This window comes from Callorhinus ursinus, unplaced genomic scaffold, assembly GCF_003265705.2.
Source record: "Callorhinus ursinus isolate GAN/ISIS: 27379988/994484 unplaced genomic scaffold, GSC_fseal_2.0 scaffold22, whole genome shotgun sequence".
NCBI classification, from domain to species: Eukaryota; Metazoa; Chordata; class Mammalia; order Carnivora; family Otariidae; genus Callorhinus; species Callorhinus ursinus.
The window spans coordinates 4,411,638-4,430,771 of record NW_027397084.1 but is presented as its reverse complement, the minus strand read 5'-3'; the positions used below and the strand labels follow the sequence as shown (position 1 = coordinate 4,430,771).

The 19,134-nt window shown below is 43.2% G+C and overlaps 1 long non-coding RNA gene across 1 annotated transcript; it reads left to right on the top strand.

Moving 5' to 3' along the window:
* Positions 1–1,191: 1,191 nt before the first annotated feature.
* Positions 1,192–15,636, top strand: LOC141374830 (uncharacterized). The gene is made up of 4 exons (XR_012381968.1): positions 1,192–1,293; positions 12,791–12,887; positions 14,604–14,944; positions 15,511–15,636. It is a non-coding gene; the product is annotated as an uncharacterized lncRNA (long non-coding RNA).
* The last annotated feature ends 3,498 nt before the right edge of the window (positions 15,637–19,134 follow it).

Here is a 19,134-nt window from a genome sequence, read left to right as displayed (position 1 = left end):
ACCTGTCAGAACCAAGGCCAGCCGATTTCCTATCAGTACAGCTGTTCCAGGCTCCAAAACAAGGCTGGAACCAGCCACCAGGCTCTGTGTAGGATCCAAGGCAGAGATGGGCTACCTGTCTTGGAAAAGAGAATCTTGGCCATCAGGCCCACCCACCTGATACCATCCTGGAGCTTCGAACTGGCCTTTTTAAGAGGGAAAGAGGTTGGGGGCGGGGGGGTGCGTGTGGAGAGAAAAAATAACATTGCAAAACTGATCTCAGCACTACCCGTGGAGTCATTAATGTGGTTTCTAGCAAACTGCTCATAAAATTCATGGCAGCAGCTAATTGCTACCATGTTCTTCCTCATATACTCTCATATTAAATTTGAAAGAAAGAAAGAAAAGCCCTTTCAAAGCCATATTAATCCATGCACAGCAGTGGAATGCGTGATCTAAAGTGAGCCTTTCACATCACCACAGCTATGTGGGCTGGCTGTCAAACGGTGGATTTCATGTCACTCACGATACAATGAACAATGCCTTTGCCAGCCGCGGGCTCCGCCTGGGCCCAGCTCCCTTGAAGCCCTCCAGCACGAGCCGGCACGGAGTGCCGCGTGAGCGTACACATGTGAGCGTCGGCACATGTGCGTGAGTGTGCATACGGGCCTCCGAACCATCTCCAGGGAATTCAAGCTAAATCTTGGCATGTATCTTTTTGCCTCCACCCCCCACACACGTTTGCTTTCAAGTTTGCAGCAGAAGAGGGGTGGCCAGGGGCCAAGCTCTGGCTGCCGCCTTACCCTCTTGAAGATGTTTCGCTGCATATGCCATGCAATGTGCTAAGGAGACCAGCTTTGCCTCGAGGCAGCTCTTGCAAGGATTTAAAGAACCACAAACTCAACAAGCCCATCACACTTCCTGAAATTCTCACTAGTAGAAGGCTCCTATCGCAATTAATTATTCCAAGCGCTCGGTCGGAACAGGGCTGCTCCTCGGCTGGTCGGCACTGCTGAGGCGCAGCAGTTGCTCTGGTCAGCTTCCATTTTGATTGGCCATGGTCTCTATCCTGATTGGGTGTGGCATCCATTCAATCGGCTTTGACATCCCTCCTGATTGTTAAGAGTCGGCGTCAAGCTGATTGTTACATATTGCAAACGTATTAAACGCAATAAATGGAGCCAAGAAACCAACGTGTTCAGATAATATATCAGAATAACTGGGTGACAGCTAGCCAAAGGCATGGCTAGGTCTGCAATGAGCAGCTCATCTGAAAATTTCCTGCTGTTGTATGAGAATAGAACCCTCTCCCAGGTATGAGATGTCATGGCAAAATAGCTACAGATCAATGTTTATTTTCCCAATCCTGCCTGAGCAGGAAAGCTAAAGAGGACTAATGTCAGTCTCCCTGGTGGGGAAAGACTGAGTCCACAGGCATCTTCCGGGTGACTACTTTATCTCTCCTTCCTGCCCCAGCCTCACGTTCTGTAAGACCTCAACATTTTCCATTACTGCCCCAAGCCTATTCTGGCCCCAACTCAGCCCTAATCAAGCCAGGCAGTAAGTTAGAAGCCCCATGCCAATTAACGGGCATGTTTGGAATTTGTTTGGAATTGGTCATGTAAACTGATGGCTTGTAGGAATGAGGTGAGAATTCTGTGCACCCCCCGCCCCCAAGACTTTAGCATTAGCTTCATTTTCTCAGTCGTTAGTCCTCCATATCCCATTAACTGCATGGGGATGAATGCCCTGCTCTGAACCACAGCCCTCTCACATGAGTCTCTACCCTCACGTAACATTAGTGACACCCTGTGACCCCTAGAAGTAGCTCAAAGCTTCCCCTCTTCTCCAGGTGGCTTCTCCAATCTCCTCATCTCTCTGCCACTTCCAACAGAAAGAGTTCTGGGATCATGGGGTCTCAGGACCAAGTTAGATCTCAGTCCCAGGCAACGAAGCTATGGCTGGGAGGAGATGCCAATGGTGTGAACGTGGCCAGTGTTCTCTTTCTCCTGGGTTCTTCTTTTTGGGTGCATCCTCACTATCAGAGTGGTGAAAGTAAAACCACATATAGGCCCAGGGATAAGAGGCCGAGAGACCTGACTTTAGGTCTTGGGTTGGAGGAGAAAAATGGGGTCATTACTGTTTACATCTTCAGGGATGACACCAGATAGGAATATGGGGCCAAAGTCTGAGTTAGAAATAAAGCCTGTTCCCTTTGCCCCTCTACCTCAGGAGCTTGTGGCAGTAACAAGCAGCAGGTCAAGTACTGGAGTTTCATGAGCTTGGATGAATTCATTTCAACAGACACATAGCTCTAGCGAGGCCTCTTTCCCTAGATTCAGGAGACTCTTCACCATCTTCTTCCCTACGGGCTGGGGTTCTGCTTCTGATGGACAGAAGTTCTTGGATGCACAAGGCACTCACCCTCTAGACCAAGAATCTTGCCCCTTCCAAATACTCTTGCTGCTGAGACCCATCCACCATATTGGCACCCTCGGGTGTTTTCATCAACAGGCATTCAACTCAAGTTCCGCCACTCTCCTTGAGGGCCAGTCCTAGAATTGGCTTTACACCTCCTGACATGCTCCCCTCTTCTGCTTTCCTATCCCAGAAGGTTGACAGTCTTGCAGCCATGGCAGTAGAAGTGCTTGATGTATGTTCAAAAGCAGAATTGTTGTCCACGGATTGTGAACATTACTATGTATCTGTGATTTTATGTCAGAAGAAAATAGCAAAACATGAGAAAATTATACAAATTAAATTTTCAGTGGATTAGAGTTCAAGCAATAGTGCTTATGAAAGTCTGTTGAGAGATTTGCTGTCCTCCCTGAAGATTTTAGATTGTCTGCTTTTGAGAAAGAAGTGTTCTCATAAATAATACAACCCAAGTGACCCAAGGTCTACAACCTTCTACAAACTTCTGTCTAATATTCATGTAAAATAACTCAGGCCTCTATTCTCTGTAACTGTGGGGAATTCAGTGACTCTCAAGTATTTCTCAGGATTTCTATAAGGCATTTACAATTTTTGGGAGCTTACCTATACCAATCAGCCCTAACCCCCTGTTCTTGGTTTCTCCCAATCATCTCTGTTTTCAGTCTGCGTTCTTATCTACACTACTGCTCCCAAGTGCAGATCAGCCTCCTTGTATTCCCCAAAGCAAAACCAACATTGCCTTGTGTGGAACAGACTTTGACAGTTTGGAACTCACATAGGGGGATTACAACAGAGGACAGGTTACAGTTAAAACTGGATATTGGTGACTATAATTGGATATTAGATACCGATATTAAGGAAGTTGATTGTCTAAGCCCTTCATGAGGGCTTGAATGGCCAGGACACAGCTTCAGGTCTTGCACCAATCAGAGTTCCTCTCTTACCACATTTCTCCGCCAAGCTTCTGCCTGCCACCACCTCCCTTTCCCCAATGGCGAGCCCTGAGGCGAGCCCAAATGACATTGAAATTTTCATAAAAATCATGCAAAGCTATTTTATGCCTCTCTTTAGTTCAAATGCATCCATATAAATAAAACATGCTGTATAACCAAAGCCTCATTAAATTGTTTTCTTTAAAAAAAAAAAAGAGCAACTCCATTCTTAGTAGCAGGTCTGTCTTCCTTCTAGGAAGTGGCATGACTATAACTTTGAAAAGCAGCACCTTTCTTTCTTTGGTTCCACCCTGATAGGGTAATCCAAGGATTTATTCCAATCACTGTGGAGGGCTTTTAGTGTTTCTAGTTTTCTTAAACATTTCCAGGTGTAATTTAAAGGTATCCTTGTAGCTGGAAGAGAAAGGGGAGACTGTCCTAACAAACTAAGGTGGCCTTTTGTTTGATGTATGAATGAACAGAAGTTAAGGTGATACGGACTATGCTTGCCGTCTCAATGGGGTGAGTCCTCCAACTGGACTTCAAAAGAAGAGGATTATTTTGTAGAAAGGGAGGTTGCATAACACAAGTCAAGGAGATAGCTCTCCTAGAATTCAGAAGGCTGCTGCTGACAGGTTGCTGAAGAACACGTGTGTGATGGGACCAGGCCCCGAGGAAGGGTGGGGGAGGCTGTGGTCAGCTGCACCACATGGAGGATGCCACCCAGATGGAGATGATGGGACATGCCAAGAGCAGAGCGTCTGGCCAATGCTAGAATTTGAAGGAATTTATTTCATGGCCTTGCGGGTCGGGCAGGAAACCCATCTCATGGGGGTGGGAAGATCTTAAAAAGGAGTGGGGAGGCAGTTATTGTTGTGATGGAAAATTCTCTATTGATCCCAAGTGAAGGAAAAGAAGGAAATGCCTCAATTCGGCCAAATCGTTTATTTGGGGGGGTTTATTTATTTTTAAATATAAAATAAAATGAATAAATGAGTACAGGGTACTGATTCCTATACCCCATTTTAATAGTGGGGGGCCTAGTGTAACTAAGGACAATTAAAAGTTGGTCTGGCATGAAGCAATGTTTGAGAACTTTATTATCCATTTGAAGAAAAGGAATCACAAGAGGAGACCGTGTACTCTCTTAAGGCTGTCGCAAATGTGTGCAATCTGACTATGACTAATTCAGATCTCAAGAAATCCCCTCTCTTAACTCCATACAACACAGTCTTCTTGTGGTTTCAGCCCCTTCCCGAAATAACATTGGAACCACCCACATCAGAGGGTGAAGTAAGCGGTGCAGGGAGGGGGATATTGGCTGAAGGCATGGGATCACCTTTGAGATATTTGGGTGTCCTTATGAGCACTTGGTGGCTTGTTAAACTCCACTTTAATTCCTAGTTGGCTTGACACTTGGGTTCTTATTTTCAGATGAATCCTAAGCCATTTGACCAAAAGGATGACATAAAGTATATAAGACACGGAGAGGATGACCCTACTTTAATAGATAAGGAAAGCAAGCCAGCTGATGTGTCACTCAGTGCAAAAAGTCAGGAGGCTAAAGCACAGCCAGTTCCTGGAGCAGCTCTGATTCCATGCCCAGGAGGTTTTACGTGGAAGTCCCAAGCATCCCTTCACTGGATAGAAGTCAAGTGACATCACCACCTGGTTTAAAAAAAAAAAAAATTAATACATTGAAATAAATCATTATTCTTGCAGAGGAAACTCTCAGAAGTGTATATAAGAAATAGGGACAAAGATGAACATTAAATCCAACATGTACATAGCATGAATATACAAGTTAGCCTGAACTGGAAGAAGAGTCAGGGAGGTCAGTGTCTTGATGGGGTGACTAGTGGTTCTCGCTTCCCAGGACATGGAACTTTGAGTGCTAAATCTGGGAGACTTCCGAATAAACCAGAATAGTCACCCTGATCCATGGTGAGTGACGCAAGTGGCAATACTAGAGTCAGAAGAGATCTTTTTGTGGCGGGCACGGATTAACTATCCAGGGAGAGGTCTAGAGGTTGGTTTCAATGCTGTATATTTGAAGGATGGTAGAATGAAAGCAGAGCTCTCTGACTCCTGTTTTGCTTTTGTTCTGTCTGAAAAGAAGAATGATCTTCAGGCCAAGAAGAATAAACTCAAAACTGGTTAAGGGTCTACCAAAGCTCAAGATGAATGTAGAGCTAATACGTGCTGATCCAGCTGCCCTAAATGAAATCAAGAGTGCTAGTCCAGGAACTTTCAACCCGAAGGAAATGGCAATAAAGCTACCAAAGCCATGTGGACAATATTTAAAGAAGAGTTTCCAAACTCGAGTGTGCTTGATGTCTTCCAGGGAAGCCTGTTGGAGATGCAGGTTCCTGGGTCGCACCTTCAGATAGTCTTATTTGTTATGTCTCAAAGACGGGAATCAGCATTTTCTATTAACACTCCAAGTCACTCTCCTAAAGGTGAGCCTTTAATGGTCCCGCTCTTTGGAAAACACTTTTTTAAAGAACACTGATGAACAACCAATTGGTGAGGAAACAACTGGTCAACACCAACTGGTGAATAAACAAACAAACAAAAAGAACAGATTAGAGATTAAAGAGGAACAATAAATAAATGGAGGCGGATATGTGTGGATGCACATATAAATTTTTTAATTTTCAAATAAGATGCGTCTAACATGGATTTCACAAAATACAAAATACAGCCTAATGAGCTAATGAGGTCCTATCAGACGCAGGGCGATGCCTCTCAGGGTGCGCGAAGCAGCTGGTGGCGGCAGGGGCCAAGGCGTGGTCGTCTGGCGTCCAGACTCCCTACAGACCTCTGGGCTGAGCGCTATTCTGAACGATCTCTCTGGAGTCAGTGCCTCCACCCAAAAGAATTAGCTTCAAGGTAAAAATCAAAGATACCCCAGCAAACCAAAGCATAATATATGTCACTTGTGTATATTTTTGTCATCAGGGGCCTAGACAGTTGCAGGTATGCAAATCAGAGTCCTGGAAACCACACCACTAAAAATGCCTCAGCTAAAACCTCCCTGCCACCCAGACAGCCTATATTCTAATAATGGCATTTCCTTCCTATCTGGTTGCTAATTCTCTGAGAGGCAAACAGAGAAGAAATGAGAAAGAGAAGAACTGCCAACTAGCTCTGTAGAAAAATTCCTGCCCGATTAAGATTTTTATCTCTGCTTAACTTTGGTTTCTGAAATAATAACTAACATGTGCATAGCTCTTTATTCCTTAACAAAGTCCTTTCATGTATATTACTATCTCATTTCATCCTCCCACCAGCCCTGAGAAGTAGGTAGAAGAAATGATTTAATGACATCTGGGCCCTCTGGGCTAAAAAGGGGCAGGGTGCAAATAATCAGAGCTGGGGCTTGAACTCAAGTCTCCTGATGGCAAACCTGAAACCGTTACCTTTGAACCGGACAATCGCCTCCTTAAATGCTTTGTGGAAAAGGAGGCGGTGCAGATTACTTAACGAGCTAATTCCTCCATTGAAGGAAGAAATGGCTCAGACAGTTGTGGCTGCTCTCCTGATCACTGTTATGTTTGTGTTTGCTTTTTCTTGAAATTAACTTCATTATGTTCCTGAGTGGTGGATGCCAACACATATCTGCAGAGAATTACAATTTGCGCTGGAAGGAAGCTCCCCTCTTGGCCGTCTTGCAAGACCCAGCAAGGAACCTGATGGAAATTGAGCCTGTCATTAATGAGACAGGGCAATTTGGCTCAGAGAAAACAATCTCCTAAAATGACTGTGTCAGCAACCTCATTGTGCTCCCCACCAAAGCGGAGGGGGGACAAGTTCCCAGAGGGCAGGGGAGCCCCATGATTAAATGTTGATCTGCTCCACGGTGCCCAACACCATGTCATGAACAAAGTGGGTGCCCAGGAATGTCTGTGGAACAAACAATTCAGGATGGCTACACATTTTGTCAGATCGAAAGAGGTGCAGAGAACAGAGCCAAAAAATAATTCAAATCTAGGGTTTTGATCCCAGCTCCAGCCTGGCTGTTCTTCTTTCTCATGGGTGAAGCAGTGTAATGAAGGAGAGGACAAGCCAAACATCTTATTTCTCAATAATTTATACAAAACCCGCCCAAGGAGGGTGGGCAAGTAAAGCAATTAAACCAACATAGGTGCATTAACAACAGAGGGGAAGCAGTCTGAATTCAAAACCGAGAATACTAGCTAGGAGAAAAAGCAGTTTAGATCACTTCCCTTTGTAAAATGATCCTCCTGGCTAACATGAGGTTGACTGTATGTGGAAGGGTTAAATGCATTACCAGCTGGCAAATGACCTTCTTGAGAGAGAAAGGGGAAGCAAGAGAGGCCAACGCTTTCAGAAGTAACTTGTTTAATAAAAATAATCTCCCCCTCGCATTTCTGACACCACCAGGCAGTCACACCATCCTGCCTCGGGTCACTAGATGTGGCTCTGTGAAGTGAGAGGAAATTATAGAAATCCATCATGGCTGAGTTTTCCAAACTGGTTATTACTTGCCGCGTTTTATCTTCCAAACAGTCCCTAGATTTAATTGCTTGGTTGTAATGAATTAACCTCTGAGGTCCACAGTAGCATTTATATTGTGTTCAAAGGGAAAGTTACAGGTTCTGAGCCCTGTTCCTGGAATGTGCTCTATCAGACCAAAGCGTCCTTGCTCAGTCCTGGGGAACTCTGGTAGACACTTGTCACCAGAGGGCACACAGATATCCAGGCAAGGGGATACACAAAGAGACTCATCTGACCAGAAGGAATCAATGCACACCCTCCATGCTGATCTCAAGAAGGAAGAAGAATAGGCGATGACCATGGGGACTGTCACTCTGCAAATAGATGTTAAAAGCACTAGCTTCAGAGGACATGGGTCTTACTCTCCTGCCTCGTTTATCTCTCTGTCTCCTCTGGACCATGCCCATCAATGAGTAAACAGACTCTACCATCTCTCATCTGCAAAAAGGGACTCTCTTGGCCCCCATATCTTGGCTATTCCTTAAAAACAAAAATTTTCTAAAGATTTTATTGATTTATTTGACAGAGAGCACAAGCAGGGGGAGCTGCAGAGGGAGAGAGAGAAAAGCAGGCTCCCCGCTGAGCAGGGAGCCCGATGTGGGACTGGATCCTAGGACCCCGGGATTATGACCTGAGCCAAAAGCAGATGCTTAACTGAGCCACGTGGGCACCCCCAAAACAAGTTTTTTAAAAGCATTTAAGAACGCTCCTCTCCCTCTCTACTCAAACTTTTCTTATCAGTTACCATCAACCTTCCATCGAGTCAGATTTAACAGACACTTTTGTGGGTTCATCTTCATCACCTTTGTAGTGGCATTTGATGCAGGGGATTGCTCCCACCTTCTTGAAAGTTTCCTTCTAGATTCTGTGAAGCCCTCACTCCCCCGGTTTTTCTCCCACCCCTGGGGCCGCTCCTTCTCATCCCCCTTTGCCGGTTCCTCTTCTCCCACTTACTTATCAGTAATGATCCCTCTTCTCATTTCTCTGGATCTTTCTTCTCTAGAAATTCTCATCGGTCCCTGTGACCTTAAATGCCATCTATGCACCGATGACTCTAATATACTTCTGACTTCTCTGAACTTCAGACTAGCATATTCATAGCTTCTCTAGCTCAAATCCAAATTCTTGAGTATTCACCATCTCAGAAAAGGAGTCCTGCTTTTCTCTTGCTTAGAACCCACTGGCTAGTCTTGTTGGTTCTACCTTCACAGCACATCTCAAATAAATCCACTTCTACTCTTCATCCCTGTTAGCATAACCTAGCTCAAGCCACTGACTTAGCACAGAGGCTCCCAACACTTGTTAAGGCTTCTACCTGAGCTCCGTTTCTATCCACTTGTCACACAGTAGCCTTTGACCCTCAAAGCAGGCTCACACTCTTTCTCTGCACCTACTCCAAACTTCGTGGCCTGCTTTCTGTTCCTCAAATTCACCAAGCTCTTTCCCACCCCAGGACCTTTGCACTTGCTCTTTTCACTGCCTAGAATGCTCTTTCTTCTGATCTCTTTAGACCTGGTTCCTTCTCATCATTGTGACAGTAGTTTAAGTGTAGCTTTAATGTCACCTCTGTCTGACGCTACCTGCTGAAACCAGCTCAGAGACAATTGTGGTAATCTAGGAGAAAGGTTGTGCCCCTTAGACCAGGCATATGGAGAGAACCTGATGGATTTGAGAAACATTCTTTGAGGTATAATCGAGAGTACTTGGTGATATTTGTATGTGGAAGAGGGGGTAGAAACTGAGGATAACACCCAGATTTCCGACATGGGAACCTGAGCGGGTAGTAATGTCTTTCACTGAGATGGAAAAGACTGCCCAAGAACAAAACTTGGAAGGGATGCCTAAGAGTTCCTGTTTGGACATGGTAAGTTTGAGATGCCTGCGAGATGCCTAAGTAGAGAGTCAAGTAGGCCCTTAGATGTGTGGTTGGAGTGCAGAAGAGAGGTCGGGGTATTTCCAAGTTTGTAGTAGATGCTTTGAGACTGGGGGTTGTCAGCATAAATTGCATTTAAAATCATGAAAATGGAGCAAGTTGTCTCGGGAAAGAATATACAGAGTGCGAAAAGGACTGAGGCACTCCAGCGTTTGGAGATAGTATGGAAGATCTAAAAGAGATTGAGCAGGAATGGCCAGAGAGAGTACAGAATGTGGTCATCTAGGAAAAGGCCAAGAAAAGAAAGTCTTGAAAAGCAGGGAGTGATCAATTATGTCAAGCACTGCAGAGATGATCAGGAAAGATGTGCCCTTTGGGTTTTGCACAGAGGAGGCCACATGTGGCTTTAGCAAGAGTAAGTTTGGGCTAGCGGTAGGAGAAGACGGACTGAGGTTGGCTGATGAGGAAGTGGAAGCAGACCGTAATGCTTTCAAGAAGCTTGACTATGACGGTAAAATGGGACAGGGTGAAGCTAGTGAGGGTGATAGTATCAAGGAGAGCCATTTGTACAAGTGGGAAGCTAACAGAATGATCCAGACAAGGGGAAAATGTTGAAGATATAAGAGAGAAATGAGATTATTAAAAGAGTAATGTCCCTGAGTCCCTGGGAACTGTTGGGTCTAGAGCATAATGCAAGCTTCATATATAGTTTTAAATTTCCTAGTACCCACATTAGAAAACATAAAAGGGAAAGAAGTAAAATTAATTTCAATAATATATTTTGTTTCATACAACATACTCAAAATACCATTTCAACATGCAATTATTACTAAGATACTTTATATTCCTTTTTCATACTAAGTATTTTATACTTAGAGCTCACTTCAATTCAGACTAGAGTCATTTCAATAGGTGCACTTAATAGCACCTTGTGGCTGCTGGCTACCATATTGGATAGTGCAGGTCTAGAGCACAAGTAAGGGGATTGACTGGCCTTTGCTGGAGAAGAACACTTTCCCCATTGAAAGATAGAAAGGACTCAGAGCATAGACGCAGGAGGGTTTGGAGATTGGGTGGTGAATGGGTGAGGGAGAATGGAAGGAATATCAAAGACCATTTAGTATAACCACTTCTACATTACTTAATCTTTCCATCAATATACCTCTTCTCCCTGGAAATTTCCTTTTACTTCCATACTACTTTGGGAGGCCACTAGGCTTCTTGAGTCATGGAAGGTAGGTAATTTTCACATTGAAAAGCCTCCCATAATATCTAAACAAACCCCTTTTTAAACAATGTAAGGACCTTTTTTATACATTCTCTTCTCATATGTTTAGAGAGACAAAGAAGCATTCAGCGGTAAAGCAAGGGTAAGCTCTGTGTCCTAAGCCCAATTTAGCCACTGACCCTTCTGCATGCTGGGCAGTTCACGTCATAGACAGGGTCTAAGCAACAAGCATAAAAAAGAAAAAGAAATAATACAAAATAAATGCCCACATACACAAATCAATAATAATAATAACAACAATGACAACAATACACATGGGACCAACCACAGCCTCCTAGCATTGGCAGTTGATGACCCCTCAAACCTATTTTTCATTCATATAAGCTTCAGCAAAGCACCAAGTGTGATTCTGCCTAAGCCTTTTCCTCCTTTCCCTGCAAACCCACATGGACTTTGAGGTAAATCTAATCCACATGTTTCTGATTCATTTACACTTAACTCATCAAAATGTTGTTTTCTAACAGCTATTTGATGGTCAAGAAGTCTTTCTTAAAGCTCCTTTTTTAGAAAAAGGATGTTGTGGTTTGCCAAGAGAAAAAAAAGCTGAGTCCCAAAAGATTTGAACTCGGCCTGAAACTCAGAAATCGTGAAGTTCGGACCAAATTTGTCCCAATGCCTTCTCATTATTCCTAATAACTTTTTTCCCCCAGGTGATTTTTCAACTCTCCCTTCACTGATGGACAGAGTGGGAAAGGCTTGAGCTGGGCAGTTGCTGATCCAGCATCAAATTTTAGACAAGTCAAACTAGAACTTAGGACACGCTTGGAAAGGACAGGTTTCTGGCAATTCATTCCCCCTCCCTTGAAATTCCCTTTACCTCCATGCTTTACAGTAAGCCTCTTGTCAGCTAAATGGCAACTCCTTGACTCACCCAGGGCGCTTCCCCTGTTCACGAGCTGCTCTCCCTAGGGTGGGGCTATTCATGGCACCACTTCTTTCTTCATGTCCCCCTTCTCAATGAAAGCTCTATGTCAAAGGGTACAGGAAAGCAAAACTCCCAGAGCATGAAGAATTTCATGGCCCTGCAAAGAAACAGAAGATACATTAGGTCAGATGTTAGGCTGATAAACTCACCAACTCCCTTTAACTTAAGACTTTAATTAAAATGACCCTTGTGAGGGGGATTAAAAATAAACACTCATTCATGGCTTCACGCTGGAATCCCATAAAATCTACATGAATATGCTACTTCTGGTTTATTGTAGCTTCCTAAGACACCCTGCCCAGATGGATTTTATTCCTGCCATTTGGAATGAAGACAAATCTCTAGCAGCCCTCGCAGGCTTAGAGACTCTGATCTTCCTCTATGTTTGTTTCCCTTTGGGCAGCTTCCAGACATGGGCCATTGAATGCATGGTACAATGGCAAGATGAGTTTATGAATTCTCTCTGCTGAAGGAGCAAACTGTGTAGTCTGGCAGCAGTAACTAGGACACAATAAGTGTCCAAAAATATATGTGTTGAATTAGTCTATATCAACAAGACTCAATGAGTCTGTAGACCTAGTAGAATAAAGAAGAGGAATGATATTCATAGTTTGCAAAGCGAAAGAAGAAAATGAAGGGGTACAAAGGGAAATGGAATGAAGAGGAATGCAGAGGGATGGTACCTAGTAAAGTCATTTTGCAGGCATCTTCAACCATTCAGGGAGTATGCATGACCATTTCTAGAAAGTTTTACCAAGGTGACAATGGATAAGACAGGATAACCCAGACTTCGTGAAGTACACAAATATAGTACTATTTTGTTATTATTCATTTAGGTGTATCTAAGTGAAATTTTCCCAAGAGGGCCTGATACTCTCACTGGAAAGAAGTTAGAATAATGGAAGAAATGAGGGACACACTTTGGCCTGGAAGGTAGGTTTTCTTGTTTCTTTTGGGGGCTAGAGTTCACCGGACCCAGACTCTAAGACATAGATAGACTGGATCCATTCCAGTGGTGGAAATCGGCTCTCCCTGAGACAATGGAAGGAGCTAATAGCAATGACAATGTAGAGAGGTGGTCCATTTCTAGGCAGCCAGTATGCAAGGCAGCAGTTATGAAGCCCTACAAGTTTCAGGAAGGTATATCTGGATTTTCAGTAATGCTAGTAAAGATCAAGAACAAGTTTCCATGTTCTTGTGAACTTGAGGTGAGCAGCGTCCCATCCTGATGGTGCTGCTGGGTCAACAGCAGACACCTGGATGAGATAGCAGAAAGGCAATCTCAGAATGTTCTGCACTGAGCCAGAAGCAAGATGAGAAGATAAAACTGGAGGATTTGTTCAGAACACAGCATCTGAGGGACATTTGGGGGTGGTTTGTGTCCAGCAAGTATACAAGCATGGACTCACGCTCTAACAATTTGGACATTAAGAAAACATAACTTGGTTCTTTAAAAAACCTGAGAACATATATGATGACATGAAGAATGCCTTCCTGAGCGGTCCCAGCCAGCTCCTTAGTTACCTTGTCAGTGTCTCGGGCTTTAGAGAGATTCCTCCACATTTAAAACCACCTTCTTTGCCTTCTTCTGCCATCATAGAATCTTTTTCTGAAGTAAAAGAGTCAGAACTGAAGGTCAATTTGTATTAAAAAATGTAAAGAAGGCAAAGCTTGTATAACCCAAGTGATACTCCTGGATATCCATGGAATCTCCAGCTTGGTGGAGGTGGTCCTTCCCTGAATCAAACAACCATTGGAGCTCTTATTCCATATCCAGGAGGAATCTCTCTAAAGCTACATGGCTTGGTCCTCCTCTGGGATGCTCCTCAGGAGCCCCCTCCCACTCTGACCAGCCTCTGACCCTCTACTCCCTATTTACTCATCATGGAGGACAGTACAGATCTTTAGTCTTGTCCCTTACTCTTCAGGGATAGGGAACCTTTCCACATCCCCTTCAACAACAACCTAAAAAATTCAGTTGCTGCTCATTAACTGATGGGCTCATTTACATATGTGGCAGGAAAATATTATTTGTTATCTGTCATTTCTGCCCCCCTCCACATCTCCTATAGAGAGTGAATCCTAGAAACTAGAGGATCTTTAGTAAACTGAGCCCCATGCTATCATTCTCAGAATAATGGACTTTCACATATCAATGGCAGTATGATAAAGGACAACATTTTCTGAGCTTTCCTCACTATGACTCATAATAAGAAATGTATTTTATGCTACAACTCCCCCCACCGCACACACTTTTTATCTCACTTTTTAAAATTTTTATCTCGTTTTTAAAAGATATTTGATTTCACCCACTAAATTGATTTCACAACCCACTCTTGGTTTATAACCAACCCATAGTTTGAAAAATACTGAAAAATTGGATTGAGGAAGGGGTGTGTGTGTGTGTGTGTGTGTGTGTGTGTGTGTGTCTGTGTGTGTGTTGAGACACACAACCTGTGTGGTTGAGACCAAGAGGTAGAGAGAGAGAGAGAGAGAGAGAGAGAGAGAGAAGGAAGAGTTGAACGAAAGGGACGAAGAAGTAGATCTGGGAGGGTCAGGAGAAAGGGAGAATGCATAGCTTAAGAGTAACTTTGGGGCAGATCATAGAGGTCAAACACAGATTTTTATTGCCTCCTCTCTAATTTCCAGTAAAATCTGCATTCTTCAGGGATGCCCTGTGGATTGGCTTGGTAGGGCTACATACAAAGCACCATAACCTGGTTCAAGATTGGCAGAAAATAAAGCCAGAGGAAAGCAGGAGCATATGGCCTGGGTGTATTAACAGGCCAACCATCTACGTTCCATGCGACCCAGTGCACTGGACAGTCAACAGAGTTTAGAGAAGAATGGCAGCTGTGTGGGATGGAAAGAAGGAAAGTTAGGGAGTCAGGAGGCCTGGGTCCTCGTCTGGGATGGCCTCTACATGGCACAGAACCACGATGCCAATTCATCATTCTGGGCCTCATCACCACCTGCAAAATGGAAGAATTGTAAGATTTGTAAGGTCCTGTCCACCCCTAACTTTTGAAGATTCCTACATTGTATTCCTTATCCGTAAGACATTTACAACCTTTGAGATCTTTATTGATCCAGTAGAGTTTCCCTTGTTTACCTTCTTTGAATTTTGTGCCAAACTAAGCCTCAGTGTTGGAAGATCACCTCTGATACATATATAACTGTGCATGCCTCCTTCCCACATATACACATCCCCTTGTACACACACACACACACACACACACAAATTGTGAATGTGCTTCCGACCCTCCATATCCATCTCACCCTGCTCTCTGACCCCAGAGACTTAGGCCTGTATAAACCCAACCAACAGACTCCTGGGCCTTCTACTGCCCACGGGGGCAGTGGGGAACCCTGACAGGGACTAGGCGAGGATGAAGAGAGTGGACTCTGGAAACTTATTCTATTTATTCTAGATATCCTAGGACATTTATTTGTTCAGTTCTCTCCCTGTGAGGTTGCCCTGGGCTGCCACGCCCCCCCCCCGGAAATCCCCTCCTTTCTGGTTCTGATAACCTTTCCTCACTTCTTCCCCCTCCAGGCCTAGGGGTGGCAACGGCTCTGCTGCTTCTGGCTCTTGGGTGTGTCTCTCTCTCTCTTGAGGTGCCTCTACCTGTCACCTGTACCTGTGGAATAAGGCCTTACAAATAAACTCTCATAAACCGACCCTAATTGGAGTGTGTCATCTGTCCCTACAGAGACCTGCTGTGAGAGATTCAAAACAGATTTCCAGACTTCACCTTTGAAAATTGGTGACAGAAAGAAGAAAAAGTCAATGGGTTTTAGTTGCTTTAGAAGCCAAAGGTTTATACACTTTTAAACACACATTTTTATGTGATGTAAAAATTTTGGTTCTTCAATAATGTTAATATTAATTATTTTTGTGTTTTTCAATAGTATTAATAAATATAGATTGGGCAAAATAAACAAAATTAGAATTGGTGATAGAAGTATTAGGGGGAATATCAGTTCTTAAGATGGGACCAAAGCTTGAATCATAAAATCTATCAATAAATCCTCATGAAGTTTTATAAATCCATGTACTCCTTATGGTCATATGATTCACCTAATCAGGGCATTATATTGAGCCTCTTCTCTGTAAAAAAAAAATATATATGTATGTACTTATGCACATACACGCACATACGTACATACATACACACATACACACAAAAGCCCATCCACCATGAAGACATATAATAATTTATGCTATACATATGTTTATATGTTACAAAAAGTTTTATTTAGGCTGATGGTATCAAACAAGGGAAAGTAATTGGACATTTAATTAATTAGGGTCATGCATACATTTCTACTGACAATTAAAATCAAATATTTGGAATGGTGATGATTCCTTAGTTTAAAACAAATTGTACACTTATTTCTCAAGTGTGTGTAACTATCTCAAATATCTCATTAAGACAAAGAATCTCATTCAAGCTAAGAAGTTCATAATAAAAATATAAACATAACTCTGAATAATGAATGTGCTACCAGATTATGAATAGCATATGGCCTGGAGCCTCTGTTCCCCTTTTCTCTTTCTTAGAAATTACTCACAGCACTTAGCTCAGAGCTGAACACCTAAAAGGTAATTGAAGAATAGGCCTGACTGTTGACCAAACTAAGTGAAGCCAAGTTAACTATAGCTCGTTCATGTACACACACACACACACACACACACACACACACACACAGATGCACACACACACAGCTGTAGTCAGATTAATGCCTCATTTATCTGACATTATTGTTAGTACATTTGCCAAATAAATAAAGCTCACCCCTTTAAAGTTATATATTTTAACTGAGATCACAAAATTTTCTTAAAGAAAATACACACTACTCTAACTTCTTAAACAAAAAATTCTCAACATAATATAAACTGTAAGCAATGAGTCATGATGGTTCTAATTATAAGCATCAGTCATTTCACTAGTCCTTCAGATTCTGTTGAGGAACTTTTAGTCATCATCAGGGTATTTATTATTTTAAAACTGTATTCTAAACACTTGAGGCAGTGAGACTTCACCCTCTCCTACAATACCTTACATCTGGTGGCAACTTTTGCCCCCAGAATAAAACCTGACAGTTGATCCCTAAAGACAATAGGTGTTCTGCCTGGGAAGGATCCGGGTGTGGGTCTGAGTCTGAGACCATATTAAAATAAATCATCTGGTAACTGTAGCCATCATCCCCATTAGATTCTTCGAGAAACAAAAAGGCAGCTCCATCCAGGAGTAAAATATACTGAAAGGCAATATCCCCCAACTGAAGCCCGCTTTATTTTGCCCCTCTGGGTTCTCCAGCCTGCTCCATGCTCAGGCACCCTATGGGGAAGGCCATGCTCTGTCCACGTCAACACAGCAAGCGGCCTGTCCTCTTCATGGGAGAGGCCCATGAGGCAGACAGCTCTGAACAAAAGCAGAGGAACCCTACAACCACGGATCATCCAACGCTGAAGAAAAGCCAATTCCATAAAAGAGCAGAATCCGGTGAATAAAGAGATCGACTATAATTCAGAGAATGGAAGTGATGTTTTTCAGAAGTATAATTAGTATCTGCAGAGTTTGAAGAAGATCATGCATTCAGAAATCAAGAGCAGGCTACTGCAAGAAAGAAGCATTTAGGGGCTCCTGGGTGGCTTGGTAGGTTAGGTGTCAGACTCTTGGTTTGGGCTCAGGTCGTGATCTCAGTGTCCTGGGATTGAGCCCCATGCTGAGCTCGGCGTTCAGTGTGGAGTCTGCTTCAGATTCTCTCTCCCTCTCCTTCCTGCTCACTCTCTCTCTCTCTCTCAGAGTAATAAATAAAACATTTTTAAAAAGAAAGAAGCATTTAAAGAACAAGAAAGGATTTCAGGAAATTAAAAAATAATAATTTTCAAAATAAAACCATCATATCAACAATAAAATAGTGTAGGCTAAAGACCAAGGTGGGTGTCTGGAATTTATTACTGATCTATGAACACCTATAAACTGATCTATAAGCAACCTACAAACATCTCATATTGTAAAGCAACAAGTCAAAGAGATGGAAAATGTGATAGGTGAGTTAGGAGACATAGAAGAAAAAGCTACTAGATCCAGTGTATGTCCAATAAGAATTTTAAGAGAGAACAGGGACAAAGGAGAGGCGAAAACAATAAAAAAAAGGGGGGGGGATGAACCTCCCCTGGGCTGAAGAATGATAGGAATCTCCAGATTGGAAGGGGCCTGTTAAATCTCAGCAGAATGTCTAAAGGGATCCCAACTAAGGGTAGGGGAGATTGCAGAATTTTAAAAAATAAAGAGAAAAGCTTTAAAGCTTCTGGAAGACAAGATAGTTTTTAGTTTTTTTTAAGATTTTATTTATTTATTTGACAGAGGGAGAGGGAGAAGCAGGCTCCCCACTGAGCAAGGAGCCCAATATAGGGCTCGGGGCTCGATCCCAGGACCCCAGGATCATGACCTGAGCCGAAGGCAGATGCTTAACCGACTGAACGACCCAGGTGCCCAAGAAGATAGTTTTTATAAAGGAAGTCGAAGCAGACTTACATCAGACTACTTGTTGGTTACAGCTGGTGCTGGAAGTCAGGTAAGCAGCGCAAACACACATGTGTGGAGACAAGGAGGGAGCGAGGAAAAGCACCTGTGTGTCAGGCAAGGCGCCTGGGGACAGCACTACCAGCTTCATACCTAATATTGCTCTTACTTTCTTCTTGACTAACAGAATCCCAGTTTGGGGAGAGGGATGTCAAGGTACCCAGCTAAGATTATTCTTGTCACCAGACTCCCATGAAGCTGGGAGTAGCCATCTGGCTCAGTTCTGGCCAATGAGTATAAGCAGAAATTGATCACTGGAACTTCCTAGAAAGCTTTTTCTAAGGAACAGACTCAACAGCTTGACTGTTTCATTCATTTGTTTCTTTTCCTGTCCCCCTGGCTGCTTCTCAGAAAGTGGACTTGATATGCCTGGGAGCTCACAGCCATCCCATGACCCAAAAGACCAAAGCCCACACAATAAGGGTGCTTCTAGAGAAGGGCAGAACAAGCCCAGATCCCTGATGAAAAATAAAACCATAAAACTATTAAAAGAAATGTGGCAAATTTACAAAATAGTTTTGGAGGAGGAAAGGCCATTCTGTGTAACATAAAATGCAGAAGCCACAAAAAGAAAAATTAATACA